We start from the raw sequence: 16,378 nt of genomic DNA, 5'->3' as shown, positions 1-16,378 counted from the left end.
GACAGCGCCCGTAGTCAGGATCGAACCCGGGTCTCCGGCGCTGCAAGCGCTGTATGGCAGCAACTCTACCGCTGTGCCACCATGCCGCATGTGATCAATAACCCTCCAATCCCTGTATAACTGTGAGATTTAAAAGCCTTTTAATTGCCACCATCGAATCTGCCCCCATCACCATCCCTGGCAGCTCGTTCTAGAACCCACCATTCTCCGTTAAAAATACTCACCCCACACATCCCTTTTAAACGTTTCCCCTCTCACCTTAAAGCTATGCCTTCTAATCTTTCCATCCCCGGGGAAAAGGTTTCTATCCTATCTGTGTCTTTCATAATTTCATAACAAGAGGAGTTGAGTATAGGAGCAAAGAGGTCCTTCTGCAGTTGTACAGGGCCCTAGTGAGACCGCACCTGGAGTACTGTGTGCAGTTTTGGCCTCCAAATTTGAGGAAGGATACTCTTGCTATTGAGGGCGTGCAGCGTAGGTTTACTAGGTTAATTCCCGGAATGGCGGGACTATCATATGTTGAAAGACTGGAGCGACTAAGCTTGTATACACTGGAATTTAGAAGGAGGAGAGGGGATCTTATAGAAACGTATAAGATTATTAAGGGGTTGGACACGTTAGAGGCAGGAAACATGTTCCCAATGTTGGGGGAGTCCAGAACAAGGGGCCACAGTTTAAGAATAAGGGGTAGGCCATTTAGAACTGAGATGAGGAAAAACTTTTTCAGTCAGAGAGTTGTGAATCTGTGGAATTCTCTGCCTCAGAAGACAGTGGAGGCCAATTCTCTGAATGCATTCAAGAGAGAGCTGGATAGAGCTCTTAAGGATATCGGAGTCAGGGTGTATGGGGAGAAGGCAGGAACGGGGTACTGATTGAGAATGATCAGCCATGATCACATTGAATGGCGGTGCTGGCTCGAAGGGCCAAAGGGCCGAATGGCCTCCTCCTGCACCTATTGTCTATTGTCTATACCTCTATCAGTTCTCCTCTCAAGCCTATGATGCTCCAGAGTGAACATGATGTGCAGATATACTGAATCCAAAGATTCTCAGGGATTAATCTATGTGTAATCCTAAACAATGGTACCAGTTTCATATGCACATTGTTTAGCATTTTTGATTAGTGATGGAAGGAGAGAGATGCTGAGGAATGGTACACGTTTACCAATTTGGCAGTCATTGCAGTCAGATGTTTCCAAATCAGATAAAAGATAGGGTTGATGCAGAATAAATTTCTATCTCAAGTTTAAAGTCTAAAGTGCACTCCTACCACATGACTCAGATATAACATTTCTCACAATTCCACTGCAGTTTCTTATTTCAATTTCTTCTAGCGAGGCAGTTCCAGCATCAGTATAGGCGATGCATGAGGGATAAGTTCATGTTCATAAGTGATAAGCGCAGAATTAGGACATTCAGCCCATCACGATGGTGCAGTGGTAGAGTTGCTGCCAGACCGGGTTCCATCCCAACTACGGGCGCTGTCTGTACGGAGTTTGTACGTTCTCCCGTGACCACGTGGGTTTTCTCCGAGATCTTCGGTTTCCTCCCACTCTCCAAAGACGTACAGGTATGTTGGTTAATTGGCTTGGTGTATGTGTAAATTGTCCCTAGTGTGTGTAGTATAGTGTAAATATGCGGGGATCACTGGTCGGTGCAGACTCGGTGGCCAAAGGGCCTGTTTCCGTGCTGTATCACAAAACTAAACTAAAGTCTACTCCACCATTCAATCATGGCTGATCTATCTGTCCCTCTCAACCCCATTCTCCTGCCTTCTCCCCATAACCCCTGACGCCCGTATTTAAGATCACGAAGAGGCACATTTTATCTTTGCAAAGAATGCTGAATCTGTGGAATTCTCGTCCACAGAAAGCTATCGAAGACAGATATTTCATATATTCAAGTTAAATATTGTTCTTCGGACCACAGATTGCAGGAGATATGAGAAGGAACTTGAAACAGGCATTGAATTTAATGATAAGCCAAGATCATATTTGGCATAATATTGAATGGCAAAACTGGCATGAAGGGTTGGACAACCTATTTTTGCTCCTATTTTTCTATATTTTATTATTTGTTCAATGGCTCAATGGTATTTTATTGTCACCTAGGCACTGTGAAATTCCAATTTTGCAGACAGTACAGCAAAAATCTCACTGTGCAATAACACCATCTTAATTAAGCACAAGAGTGTAAAAATAGTAGATAGCACTGAGGTAGTACACAGGTACACAGTGCAACAGCCAGGCAAGAAAGACTATCACTTTCGCCGTCCAGATCTGATTCAAGTTCTTGGTTCAATGCACAATTCCTGTACGTCTAAGCAAGTGCTGGTGTAACTCATCCTTAATAACTCTCCTTCACAGTACAATGAAAATCATAGTCAATATTCTCCAAGGCTGTTGGTGGGGGGCACCACAGGGGCTGAAGTACACCCTAGATACAGAGGACAATGTCTTCATGTGCTGCTTTTGTAGTTGATGTCAACAACAAAAGTGTGAGTCAATTGGACTGCATAAACCATCATTGTATAACAAACTAGAACTACTAGAAAATTGCCTCACTCAATGCAAGGACAGCACGAGGTATCCAACTGTTTCGCTGATCCTGAACATGTTCATGAACATGTGTAGGAAGGAAATGTAGATGCCGGTTTAAACCGAAGATAGACACAAAAGGCTGCAGTAACTCAACGGGACAGGCAGCATCTCTGGGGAGAAGGAATGGGTCTGAAGAAGGGTCGTGACCCGAAACATCACCTATTCCTTCTCTCCACAGATGCTGCCTGTCCGCTGAGTTACTCCAGCATTTTGTGTCTATATTCATGAACATAGTTTATTGGAGCAATCTGTGATATTTCCTCATGCTTCTCCATACGGTGAGATTAAACTCTACCCAAAGATGGAGTCCTGGTATTTCTCTCAAACAGCTTTGGATAATGATTTCTTGGAAATTTATTCTCAATTTCCCGTTTTTTTGAAGCATAAACTGGAGCTTTTTTTTGTTTCTTATCAACTATCAATAATAATAACAGTGCATTCAGCAGATTGCCTCCTGGAATGCCACAATTGTATTTTCATAACCCTTTCCTTTATTAACTCATCGCACGCTTCCTATATTCCTACCACGGTAGCGCAGCGGTAGAGTTGCTGCTTTACAGCGAATGCAGCGCCGGAGAATCAGGTTCGATCCTGACTACGGGTGCTGCACTGTAAGGGAGTTTGTACATTCTCCCCGTGACCTGCGTGGGTTTTCTCCGAGATCTTCGGTTTCCTCCCACACTCAAAGACGTACAGGTATGTAGGTTAATTGGCTGGGTAAATGTAAAAATTGTCCCTAGTGGGTGTAGGATAGTGTTAATGTGTGGGGATCGCTGGGCGGCACGGACTTGGAGGGCCGAAAAGGCCTGTTTCCGGCTGTATATATATGATATGATATAGATATATGTTCGTGTACATCACATGAAGAATGCACTAAACTAATCAGAATGAAACAAAGGGTGGAATGGTGGTGTAAGCGGGAGAGTTGCTGCCTTACAGGGCTTACACGGCCTTACAGGGCTTACAGTGCCAGAGACCCAGGTTTGATCCTGGCTACGGGTGCTTGCCTGTACGGAATTTGTAGCCTCTCCCCGTGATTTTGCGCGTGTTTTCTCTGAGAACTTCAGATTCCTCCCACACGCCAAAGACATGTAAGTTTGCAGGTTAATTGGCTTGGTATAAATGTAAAAAGTGTCCCTGGTGCAGGATAGTGTTAGTGTTCAGGGATCGCTGGTCGGTACGGACTGCAGAGAGGATCAGGAGTTTTGTTTCCGCGCTGTATCTCTAAATTAAACTAAACTAAACTAAATAAATACATTCCAATCTTCAGTTCCAGCTAATAACAATATTCTTACTATGCATTTGGCAAAGGTTCTGTAATTTAAGCATTCTAGCACAATTACTCAACTAAGTATTTAAGAAAATAACTGCAGATGCTGGTACAAACGATTTATTCACAAAATGCTGGAGTAACTCAGCAGGTCAGGCAGCATCTCTGGAGAAAAGGAATGGGTGACGTTTCGTGTCGAGACCTTCTTCAGACTGAGAGTTAGGGGAAAGGGAAACGAAAGATACAGACAGTGATACAGGGAGATGTAGAACAAATGAATGAAAGATAAGCAAAAAAGTAATGATGATGAAGGAACCGGTCCATTGTTGGCTGTGGGGCTGGGTGATAATGAGCCATACGGACAATGAAAACTCACCAGGACGACAGTGAGACTAGTACAATGGCTAGGGTGGGGGGCGGGAGGGAGAAAGATGTTAGGTTACTAACTTCAAGTAACGCTTGCATCCCCTCTCTTTCCTCCCCCATCTTAGTCATTAGTTCCAAATCTTTCAACATCACCGTCCATATCTCTTGACTCGTTATCGCCAATGCAGACCAGCATGTCTTCTGTGGGGACTCAGCATCCCAGTTCACTCCCACATCCTCCTGGAACCCAATTCAATGAAAGGGCACGGAAATCTCTGGGAACTGTTTCAGCTCCTCCCATATACCAATCTTCGAGGTGAAGGCGGAGGAAGAATGTTCCACTTTGCTTACCAAAAGAGGATGCAACAAACACATTTTCAAACCTCCATTATCAATTTATGTTTAATGGAACGTTATTGGCACTCTGCATAATATGTGCAAAAAGCTTTCCTACATGTTCGTTGTCATTATGGTCCACTGACTCAAAGAAATTCCCAAATATCTCCTGCTTGTGGACTCTATTTTTCTCTCATTTTCCCGGTGTTTTTTGACATGAGAAAGAGCTCTCTCCTCCTTGACTTTTCCTTGAACTCTTGAAGAACAGGGTCATCACACTCTCTGTAAATAACCTTCTGCCAACCCTTCACCCCGTCCAACTAACAATCGAACCTTTTGTTCCTCAAAGCTTTGCACCATTTTAGAGATGAGGAAGGATTTCTTCTCTGAAAGGTTCGTGCATCTGGAATTATCTGCCCACGAGGGAAGCAGAAGCTGGGTCATTGAATCTGATGAAGGTTGAATTGGACAGACTGATGATCTCAAGCTGAAGACAAGGTACACAGAAAGAGGAAGCAAGGCGGAGTTGTGGCCAAGAACAAATCAACTTTGATCGTTTACTAAGTGCCAGAGCACGTTTGTCAGCCTTGTGGCTTTTCCCACACCGATCTTTGTATTATTATCTCGTAAATATATCATCATCACTCAATATTGGGCTTCTTCCATGTTTCCCCTTTGACAATTCTTTCAACCTAACTCTCACCTTGTCCACAGAACTGAAACCCACCCTTTATAATAATATTCCTCGGGCAGGTAAACTGTCTGGTCTGAACACCTTTGCTCAGTCTGCCTGGCCCTACCTGTTCTCCTGGCGCCAAACACTTTAATTCCCCTTCCCATTTCCCACACTGACCTTTCTGTCCTGGGTCTCCTCCATTGTCAGAGTGAGGCCAAAAGCATACTGGAGGAAAAGCACCTCATATATTGCTTGGGCAGCTTACAACCCAGTGGTATGAATATCTATTTCTCTAACTTCAAGCAACCCCCTACATCCCCTCTCTCTCCATCCATCCCCCACACAAGTCATTGTACCAGCTTCAGTCGTCTTGTTGAGTCTCATTGTCTGTAACTTGTTTTCATCTAGACCACAGCTAACAATGGCCTGTTTCCTTTATCATCATTACTTTTTTGCATATCTTTCATTCATTTATATTTCTATATTTCTTGTTTCCCTTTCCTTGACTCTCAGTCTGAACAAGGGTCTTGACCCGAAATGTCTCCTATTCTTTTTCTCCAGAGATGCTGTCTGACCCGCTGAGTTACTCTAGCTTTTTGTGTCTATCTTTAGTCTTCTTTAAGTTTGCAATCTGTTGGATCCAACTGTCTATTGGTCCACATCTGATGGGTGCCATCCAAGAAAGTTTGTATTTTTACCTCTCTCCAATATTGGCTACGCAGACTCTATATTTACCTTTGGAGTATCACAGGGTACTTCCCTTGAAGTCTGCTTGTTCGCTTGCTTCCTTATTTCAGCCTCACAACACAACCCCAATCCTAGTCTTTGATAATGGCCCCACAGATTTGGGTGCAATCTGTGGGAATGAGGTAAGGATGAGGATCCTTTTCTTTGTGTGAATTTGACTAGAACTACCTGGACCATGTCTCCACTCGTGGTGTGTATTCTGATTTATACCAAAGATACTAGAAGAACAAGATAGACCACTCGACCCAAACAACCATAATATGTCATGGCGCCATTTTAGTAGGCAGAAACTTGCAGAAACATTTGAAAAGAAATATAACAAAAATCTGTGAATTGATAGGAGATATATTCTGCATTTTAATGGTATGAATCACACATACTGTTCCCCCAAAAACACTGATTATACTGCGAGAGGCAGCGCGAACGGCAGGATTTGCCTACTAAAATGGCGGATGTTACGCTCCTTTGTGTACTACACTTCAGTATAGGCGATTTAGATGGAGTAGTTCATCTTGTTCCTCTAGTATCTTTTGATTTATACCAATACACATCACTGATACCATTGCGTTTTTTTCCTTTTTGGTGCCATTTCATATTTCCCTGAGCTAAATAACAAAGCCCTATGTAATTCAAACAAAAATGATCCACATCCATCTCTGTTGCACAACTCTTGATTTCATTCATATCACATTTACCTTCATTTCCTATTTAACTTTGTCAATATCCTGCACTAATCCCCTTCGTCTCGTCTCGCATAAACTCCAGCTGATTGAAACTTTGGCATCACAACCTGTCCATAATAACTTCACCTGTGCCATCACAGAGGTCCAGTCGCCAATCCACCAAATTCCAAGTTATTGTCCTTCACAATGGATCACTCATAGGTTCTTTCTGCCATACCTCCAAACAACTATTCAAAACTGTACTAACCAGTGCCCTACCTTATTTCATGCATGTCTTGTTTTCTTACTGCTTTGCAGTTCAATAAGCTGCCTCAATCTTATTATCTGGAATGCTTTTGCTTTCAAAATCTGTCCTGTCTGTGTCTGTGTTTCTCTCTCTCTCTCTCTCTCTCTTTTTTTAAAAATTTTTTCTTTTTTTTTCTTTTTTCATTTTCAAAGACTTTATTCAGCACATTCACATGATACATCACATCAAAACCACATTCAGAGGTTACAAGTCATCAAATAATCATTATAATACAATGTTGCCTTCATTATTTACAATGCTCTCAACCCCCCGCGGTGACCAGCGCCCACGGAAGGCCTCCCGAGACCCCGTGATCACCGCGTGTTCCCTCTCTAGGGACACGCGCGCACGGACATAGGCCCGGAAGAGGGGAAGGCAGCCGACTCTGGCAGGGCCATCGACCGCCCGCTGCCTGGACCCGCAATTGGCCAACTTGGCCAGGCCCAAGAGCAAACCGACAGGGAAGTCCCACCCCCCCGAAAGACCCTCCCCACCCCCTGCCTTGTGTCCAAACACTAGAATCGTAGGACTAAAGTGTAACCAAAACTTGAGGAACAACCCCTTCAGATATTGGTACAGGGGCAGTAACCTCTCACATTCCATATAGACGTGGAACACGGTCTCTTCGTCACCGCAGAAAATACAGGCGGTCGGCGAGCCCGTGAACTGGCTCAACAGTTTATTACACACCACCGCTCTGTGCAGCACTCTCCACCCCAGATGTAAAGGGGAACGACTCCCTTATAGAGAGCCCACCCCACTGAGGACCGTCCCCGTCTTCAGGTGGTAACACAGACCGCCAAGATGTGTCAGGGCGGTGTACGAAGACAAGGAGGTGTAGAATGTGCAGGAGCATTCTGTACAGTGTGCATCTCTTCGCATCACGAACAGCACGCTGGGCATCTCGGAAAGGCGGCTGAAGTTGTGTGGAAGGCCGGGCCCGGGAGAAATCCCGGAGCCTAGGCCCGATGAGCAAATCTGACGGAGCGGGGGTAAGCTCAGTCAGAACTACTCTAGGCACACTCTCTCTCTCTCTCTCTCTCTCTCTCTCTCTCTCTCTCTCTCTCTCTCTCTCTCTCTCTCTCTCTCTCTCTCTCTCTCTCTCTCTCTCTCTCTCTCTCTCTCTCTCTCTCTCTCTCTCTCTCTCTCTCTCCTCCTCTCTCTCTCTCTCTCTCTCTCTCTCTCTCTCTCTCTCTCTCTCCTCTCTCTCTCTCCTCTCTCTCTCTCTCTCTCTCTCTCTCTCTCTCTCTCTCCTCTCTCTCTCTCTCTCTCTCTCTCTCTCTCTCTCTCTCTCTCTCTCTCCTCTCTCTCTCTCTCTCTCTCTCTCTCTCTCTCTCTCTCTCTCTCTCTCTCTCTCTCTCTCTCTCTCTCTCTCTCTCTCTCTCTCTCTCTCTCTCTCTCTCTCTCTCTCTCTCTCTCTCCTCTCTCCCTCCCTCTCCCTCTCCCTCTCCCTCTGCCTCTCCCTCTCCCTCTCTCTCCCTCTCTCTCTCTCTCTCTCTCTCCCTCCCCTCCCCACCCCCCTCCCTCTATCATCCTTTTAAAGCAAGCTCCTTCTGATGATATATTTACCAATTTATTTTAATATTTCTGCTCCTATCATCTGCCATAATCACCTGCATGAAATGCTCGGGGATCATTTATTGTGGCAGCTCTGCTACATAAATTAAACAGTTTGTTGTACAAAGGAAACAATGGAATGAGCCACAAACATCAGTATGCCACTGACATCACTGTAACAGCAGCAACAAAACCTAATGGAAGAACCCAACAAAACAAGGAAAATGCTACAAACATGGCATAAATACGCATAATACTTGAAATTGATGTCGAAGTAGCTTAGCACAAATCATGCATTTTTAAAATGCACTATTTCTAAGACATTCCAGGTCATTGATTTCAACATTTCATTTTAAATACAAAAATACCTAATTTATACCACAGCTGCCAATGGCAAATAAACATAAATATTCCATGTCATATATTAAACCACAAAGTTAAAAATTCTGTCAAAGGCATCTGGTAAACCAAAATACAGACTAATTTTACTATTTCCGGCTGTGAGTTTTCATGATAGTTATGCATAATAATCGCTTCTGAATTAAAAAAAAAAACTGCTGGAAATTGCTAGCATTTTATACATATTGGAATTTTCATCTTTCTGTATTAAGCTGGATCTCGGACATTTTTATATACAGTCTCGCAGCAGCAATTAATCTTCCGCAGTGGAAAGATTCACTGTCTTCAGGATTTATGACTGGAAACTGGACATTGAAACAATATTGTGGAGCTGGGTCTCTGATAGAAGTGTGCTGTTAATTGGATCACGGCAGCTAATCAGTGCTCTGTGAAAAAAAATCATCCCACTGGTTCTGTCTGATAAAATAGATGGCTCTCCTTCCACGCCGAATCAGAGAATTGAATCCTGAAATCAAATCCAGCTCCCGATTAATATCATAAAGGTTACTAATGCTCCTGTCACAGACCCAATCTAGGTGCTGTGTGTTGAGTTGATCTTGTATTCAGGCATGATTGCTCAACTGCAAAAAGGTGATAGCCTGGTTTGAGAGTGCCAGGTCTGGTTGAGAGTGTACGATAAATGCAGCCTAGTCAGCTGCTTTCATTGTAGGCCAGGAGCTGGATCACGATTGTAAAGGGAAGTTAATTCTGTCTGCTTAATGCAGAGCATATCAAATAATTTCTTTGTTTCCCCTCACACACCGCTTCTGTAGAGTCAAATACTGTGGAGGCACACACGAGTCTCGCTGAACGCATGGACAAAGCGGACCAATGAGCTCTCCCCCCCTTGAGTTCCCGCGAGTATCTGTGCTTTCCTTTCCTTCCTTCAGGAATTTACAAACATTCACAACAAATCAATAAGGCTATTGATTATTCATTGTACAGTGCGTTGTTGGTGTGAAAGCTGGCACAGAGAGCAAAGGCAGCGGCTGCAAGCCACCCAGCCAGCCAGCCGCATCCCATCTGGAGGCTGGTGGCACGGAGAGAGGAGAGAAAAAGGCAGGGAGACAGAACGTGAGAGAAAGCCAGATGAGTGAGAGAGAGGTGGCAAGGCATCTCCGCAGGCATGGGAAGTACGCATTTGTGCTACGTAAGGGGCATGGCGACGTGCGAGAAAGGACTGACTCACAGGGAACAGGAGATAGCTACTACGTAACGGAGGTTTCCTTGGCTCTGTGACAAGAAAGAGCGGTAAGGTAATACATGATTGCTGCTCTAATGCTGTGACTATGCAAACGTCTGTGATGCATCCACTCATTTTGCAGTCGTGTAGCGACTGGAACGTGAAGGAGGGGGGAAAAAAACACATTGTGTCGCCTTACTTGTAAGTAAACGTAACTGCATGCAGAGAGGGATCGGGAGCTTGAAACCTGCTAAGAGGTTTTATGTAAAGGAAGGGGAGCAGGAAGCACTGAGCAGTGAGGAGCGACGCATGCCAAATGTTTTATGAAAATAAAATCGGAAGAGGGAGCGAGGGGAAGGGAAGAGAAAGCACTACTTGGCCCAGTGCCAACGCCAGTGAAATGAATTATAGTGTTGAATAATGGTACGCCATTGATCCAGCCACTTGTTTGAGAGCAGTGATTGTCCCCGAGCCTTGACAGGAATTTCTGTGCGTGTGTACTTTGGGGCTGCATGAGAAAACCAATAAGTCACAACTGCTGACGACACAGGGAGGGAGGAGTGGGTTGCCAAGAGAGCTTGCCCATGTTCAAGTGGCATTCTACTGTATAAATACATGTCTTCAGTTCTTTCTCAATGGGAACTTCTCATGCACCACTTCCTAGTTTATTAACAAAAGGTTTACATTCTCCCTAGTCTATCAAAGATTACATGAAAGGCTGGGGGTGGTGGTAGGGGGGGGGCGCTGGGGGAAAATGTGCAGGCTTTCTTCTTAGGAAAACAAGTTCCCATAATTGCGCGCATAAGCAACTGCTGCAAAGATCAAAGTATAAAAATTAGCATTTTGCTTACAGGAAATTACTTAATAGAGGCTGGCACTGTGGAAGGACATCCACCAATCACTGTACCAGCAGCAACCACCGTTACATTTGCTCTCAGGGCTGTGCATGGAGCACTGTACTGCTCTGTCTTATCGAGGGATGGCAAAGACTCTGTGTGCATGCGTGTGTATACGTGGGAGTGTATGAGCGTGTGGGTTGTGGGTGCGTGTGTGCGTGTGTGCGGGCGTGTGTGTCTTTCTATGTACGCTTGTGCCGGGCTATATAATGCACGCAAGAAATTTGCAATTAAACACAGCAGTCGCTGCTGTATTACAGGGCTCTGGGAGCGAAGAGCTGATCTGAATTTATAATGCAGGTAGTGAATTAGCATACTAACGGGGTTGTGTCACCGAAAGCATTCAACAGACACTTCACTCGCCTGCCACCAGCCTTTGTTTTACTGGGTACAGGGGAAGTGAGAGATAACTGGCTGCCACAGTAGCATCTGTCGAGCCTCTGTGTACAAACCAGGATTCATTAGACTTCCACTGTGATTGGAAGGGCACACTTCACAAGTAAGCCGGCAAATGCAAAGGGATTGCGGGGACTGCCTTCTTCCACCACAATTAAAATATTTCATGTGATAATAGTCTCTTGCAATGCTTCAATGTGGCTCGAACGTTTCCCTTTGAATTTAAATAGCGCGATGGAGCTCTTTTGATGTTTGCAAACCCCGAAGTAGAGCAGCCGCGATTGAATTTTGCCCGTATTTTTTCTGAAATTATCCTCCTACTCATCAAATCTCCACATTTTAATTTATTTAAGCAAAACATCAAAGAAAAAGATTTGTGGGGCGAGTATTTTTGTCAGCAATTTTTAATCAGTAAATCGCTATGACTGGAGAATACCAAACACATAATAGCAGTCTCGTGTTAGATTTAAAAGGACCTAGAGGCAAATGGAATTTATTGCACTCAGTGACCTGACCTGATTACCCATAGACTCGTGAGTTATTTCGACGCAGTAAATCCCTGCAAATCTGGAAGATGGAAATTTCCTGCCTGTCCCAGAGTTCATTCTCTGATAACTGTCCATGCATGACCGGCCTTCTCCTGGTTAGAAGATCTCATACTGCATTTGGGAAATAGCATTTCAGGAAATCTTGCAGACAGGAATCAGCACACATTTTTTCCCCTGTGTTTTTCAATATGAAATCGGTGTGCATTACGGAGTGCTGAGTGGCGCTGGGCAGCAAGTAGTTCCATCCTTACGACTTAGCACGAGCTTTTATGATTAAAACTTGATTTTCATCTTGCGCTCCGTGGCTATTTAAGCCTCCACTTTCCGGGTCATGGAGTAAATTATCTTTTTTTCTTGGTGTTAATAGAGATTGGTGCCCATCCGTGGGCCAGAATCAATTGTCTCCCACCCTGTCTTCATGTTTTCTACATGAGGAACTGTGTTGTGGGTGTAAGGCAGCATCCACCATTGCTGGGTGACTTACCCCAGGCCTCTCCCTCCATGGGGGGCAACTAGGCCAGAAATTAATCCAAAACATTTTGGATATTTTCAAATGATTTGCCATTTCCATTCCGCACAGCTAAAGACGTGGGCTGATTTACTGCCATTTTGGAGTAAGGGTTACTGAATCTGCTTCTCGCAGTACAATGATAAACCTTCTGGCTACTTACAGGTAAAAAGATATCAATCTTTTTATTGCACTGAACCTGACATTCGTAATTTAGGATTTAAACACATCGAGCTTCCCAGCTGGTACCTCATTCCAGAATTATTTCCCATTGGGAAAAAAAAACCTTTATTAATGTGGTAGGAAATGTTTTTGCCTTCTAATTCCCACCATTTACCAGCATGGTTTTGTACATTGGGCACCAATTGTTTTCATTTTCCCGAAAACAAGAAAATGCAACTAGCAGGGTAGAAATCCGTATGACAGGACACAAACTACAATCTATGCAAAAATAACAATATTTAAAATATATATATATATAATTAACAGGGACGCCATAGTGCCACAGTGGTGGAGTTGCTGCCTCGCCGTGCCAGAGACTAAGGTTTGATCCTGACCTCGGACGGAGTTTGCATGTTCTCCCTGTGACTGCATGCGCTTTCTCCAGATACTCAAGGTTGCCTCCTACAGTCCAAAGACATGTAAGTATGTAGGTTAATTCGCTTGTATAGATTTTGAATTGTCCCTCGTGTGCGTGATAGTGCTCCTGTACACGCTGATCGCTGATCGACGCGGACTGAAGAGCCTGTCGCTGCTCATCATCTCTCAAGTCTCACGTCTAACTATCCAGTGCAGCACATGTGAAGTTCACCAGAGCATGGGCTTGTGTGACTGGCATCAACACTTGCACTCTGCAAATGCATGTCTGAAATTTGGAATCCGAGCTCAACAGCATCGCAGAGGTTTAGAAATATAGAAACATAGAAAATAGGTGCAGGAGTGGCCCTTCAAGCCAGCACCATTATTCAATATGTTCCTGCTTTCTCCCCATATCCCTTGATTTTGTAGGCCCAAGAGCTAAATCTAACTCTCTTGAAAACATCCAATGAATTGGCCTCCACTGCCTTCTGTGGCAGAGAATTCCACAGATTCACAACTCTCTGGGTGAAATTTTCTTTCCTCATCTCAGTCCTAAATGTCCTACCCCTTATTCTTAAACTGTGACTCCATGGTTCTGGACTCCCGCAACATCAGGAACTTTTTTTCCTGCATCTAGCCTGTCCGATCCTTTAAGAATTTTATATGTTTCTATAAGATCCCCTCTCACCCTTCTAAATTCCAGTGAATACAAGTCCTATCGATCCATCATATGTCAGTCCCACCATCCTGGGAATTAACCTGGTGAACCCATGTTGCCCTCCCTCAATAGCAAGAATGTCCTTCCTCAAATTAGGAGACCAAAGTTATGTCCATTTGGTCAATGGACAATAAACCCTGAGGAGCACAATCACCTCCAGCCCAAAGATGTGATGTACACACTTGGCAGATGAAAGAATAGTGGCACTTTGAATATGTAAACTCTCGTTCATATTCTTGAAGGTACAGTGCATCCAAGTACAACTTATGCAACAAAATCATCAATCATTCATGTTATCAACTACAAATTAATGGCTGGCAAATAGTTAGAGTTTAAAATGGGGAGACTTAGTTCCATTTGAAAGTTTTAAAGCTCTCATTGAATTATCCAACCTCCTATTTTGGCAACGTAAGTTGAAGCCCTGGTTGCAAGGTGTAGCGTGAGCTGTGTGGGTACAGGACATGTCAGGTAAACATGGTGGTGTATTACCCATATCCCACAGAATTGTACAGCTGTTACAACGTGCAAGGGAGGCTATTCAGCCCATTAATTCCATGCTGGCTTTGTACAAGAGAAAATCTCTTTCTCAAAGTCATGCGATTTTCTTCTCACTCAAGTGCACATGCAATGGTCTGAAGAAGCATCTCGACCTAGGGGATTGGACACATTAGAGGCAGATAACATGTTCCCAATGTTGGGGGAGTCCAGAACAAGGGGCCACAGTTTAAGAATAAGGGGTAGGCCATTTAGAACGGAGATGAGGAAGAACTTTTTCAGTCAGAGGGTGGTGAAGGTGTGGAATTCTCTGCCTCAGAAGGCAGTGGAGGCCAGTTCGTTGGATGCTTTCAAGAGAGAGCTGGATAGAGCTCTTAAGGATAGCAGAGTTAGGGGGTATGGGGAGAAGGCAGGAACGGGGTACTGATTGAGAGTGATCAGCCATGATCGCATTGAATGGCGGTGCTGGCTCGAAGGGCTGAATGGCCTACTCCTGCACCTATTGTCTATTGTCTATTGTCTATTGACCTGAAACGTCACCCATTCCTTCCCTCCAGAGATGCTGCCTGTCCTGCTGAGTTACACCAGCTTTTTTTGTCTATCTTCGGTTTAAACCAGCATCTGCAGTTCCATCCTATGCAATTCTGAAGACCAGGTGTGAATCAAGTTTCATCATCTGTTCAGGCAAATCATGGCATCTCATTGTGTGAAAGTTACTTTCCTCATGCAATCATGGGCTTATTTATGGGCAGGGTTTTAGTCACAGAAAAAATAAAGCCTAATTCAGAAAATATCAGAATATTTAGTCATCAATTCTGATGCACAGAACAGCAAGACTGAAAATAATAGTGACATTTTGAGTGGAGAGCTGAGATTATATAATTTCCGAGCAATGTACTACATCAGTTGGCCATTTGATTGACTGTGTTAAGGAGTCTGTCTGATAGTAAGATAGATAAATCAAAAGTAGAATAGCTATCAGAAAACGATGAAAATGGCCCTGAAACAGATACTGTAGTAGACTTCTAAAACATTTGTTTTCAATGCTTCCTCTCAGGATAGACAAGCTCAGGTCTGCCAGCTGATGACTAGTGAACTATGTTGGTAATAAGAATCATAGTGTGGAGCGATCCACCTTGTTAGGATAGATGATTAAGCTTCTTGAGATAGATGTCTCTCTCTCTCAAGAGATTCCTTATTGCTTTTGCAGTCAATGCCTCCCTCCTCCATCTATTTAGTTCAGTTTAGTTCAGTTTAGTTCAGTTTATTATTATCATGTGCAATGAGGTACAGTGAAAAGATTTTTGTTGCGTGCTATCCAGTCAGTGGAAAGACTGTACATAATTATAATCAAACCTTCCACAGAGTAGAGATATGGGACAAAGTGAATAATTTTTAGTGTAAGATAAATTCTAGTAAAGTCTGATTATAGATAGTCTGAGAGTCTCCAATGAGGTAAATGGTAGGTCAGAACCGCCCTCTGGCTGGTGATAGGATGGTGTCCATGCCGACTATCGATGACCCATTCGCACTAGTCCTATGCTATCCCACTTCCTCATCCACTCTCTACACACAAGGAGCAATTTTACAGAGGCCAATTCACACTAGTCCTATGCTAACCCGCTTCCTCATCCACTCTCTACACACAAGGAGCAATTTTACAGAGGCCAATTGACCCACAAACATGTGCCTCATTGGGATGGCAGAGGAAATTGGAGCATCCAGTGGAAACCCACATAGTCTCAGGGACAATGTGCAATATGCCACCAATTTAAGTGTAATCCGTAAACTTACTAACCAATATTTAAAACAATTCTCACATTTCTTAATTGCATTTTAGATGTTTGGAGCTTACCACTGATATCAGGACCATACTTCATGGTGGTTAAGCACAAAAGATCATAATGACCATAAGGTCATAAGTGATAGGAGTAGAATTAGGCCATTCAGCCCATCAAATTTACTCTACCATTCAATCATGGCTGATCTATCTCTCCCTCCTAACCTCATTCTCCTGCCTTCTTCCTACAACCTCTGACACCTGTACTAATCAAGAATTTATCTATCCCTGTCTTAAAAATATCCAATGACTTGGACTCCACAGCACTTCTGTGGCAAATAATTCCATAGATACAT

General features: G+C 43.8%; 1 long non-coding RNA gene across 3 annotated transcripts in view; it reads left to right on the top strand.

The window, feature by feature from the left end:
* The first annotated feature begins 9,954 nt into the window (after positions 1-9,954).
* LOC144594372 (uncharacterized) overlaps positions 9,955-16,378 on the top strand; it is a 34,298-nt gene continuing 27,874 nt past the window's right edge. For 2 of the 3 annotated variants that reach the window (XR_013547383.1, XR_013547381.1), the window contains exons 1-2: positions 10,120-10,175; positions 12,940-13,091. This is a non-coding gene — a long non-coding RNA (uncharacterized LOC144594372). Of the gene's footprint in view, positions 10,176-12,939; positions 13,092-16,378 lie in introns of all 3 variants that reach the window. The other variant, XR_013547382.1, reaches the window with a different exon arrangement.

The sequence above is a fragment of the Rhinoraja longicauda genome, chromosome 6 (genome assembly GCF_053455715.1).
Source record: "Rhinoraja longicauda isolate Sanriku21f chromosome 6, sRhiLon1.1, whole genome shotgun sequence".
Taxonomy (NCBI): Eukaryota; Metazoa; Chordata; class Chondrichthyes; order Rajiformes; family Arhynchobatidae; genus Rhinoraja; species Rhinoraja longicauda.
The sequence above is the reverse complement of the archived record's forward strand: the minus strand, read 5'-3'. Positions and strand labels throughout refer to the sequence as shown.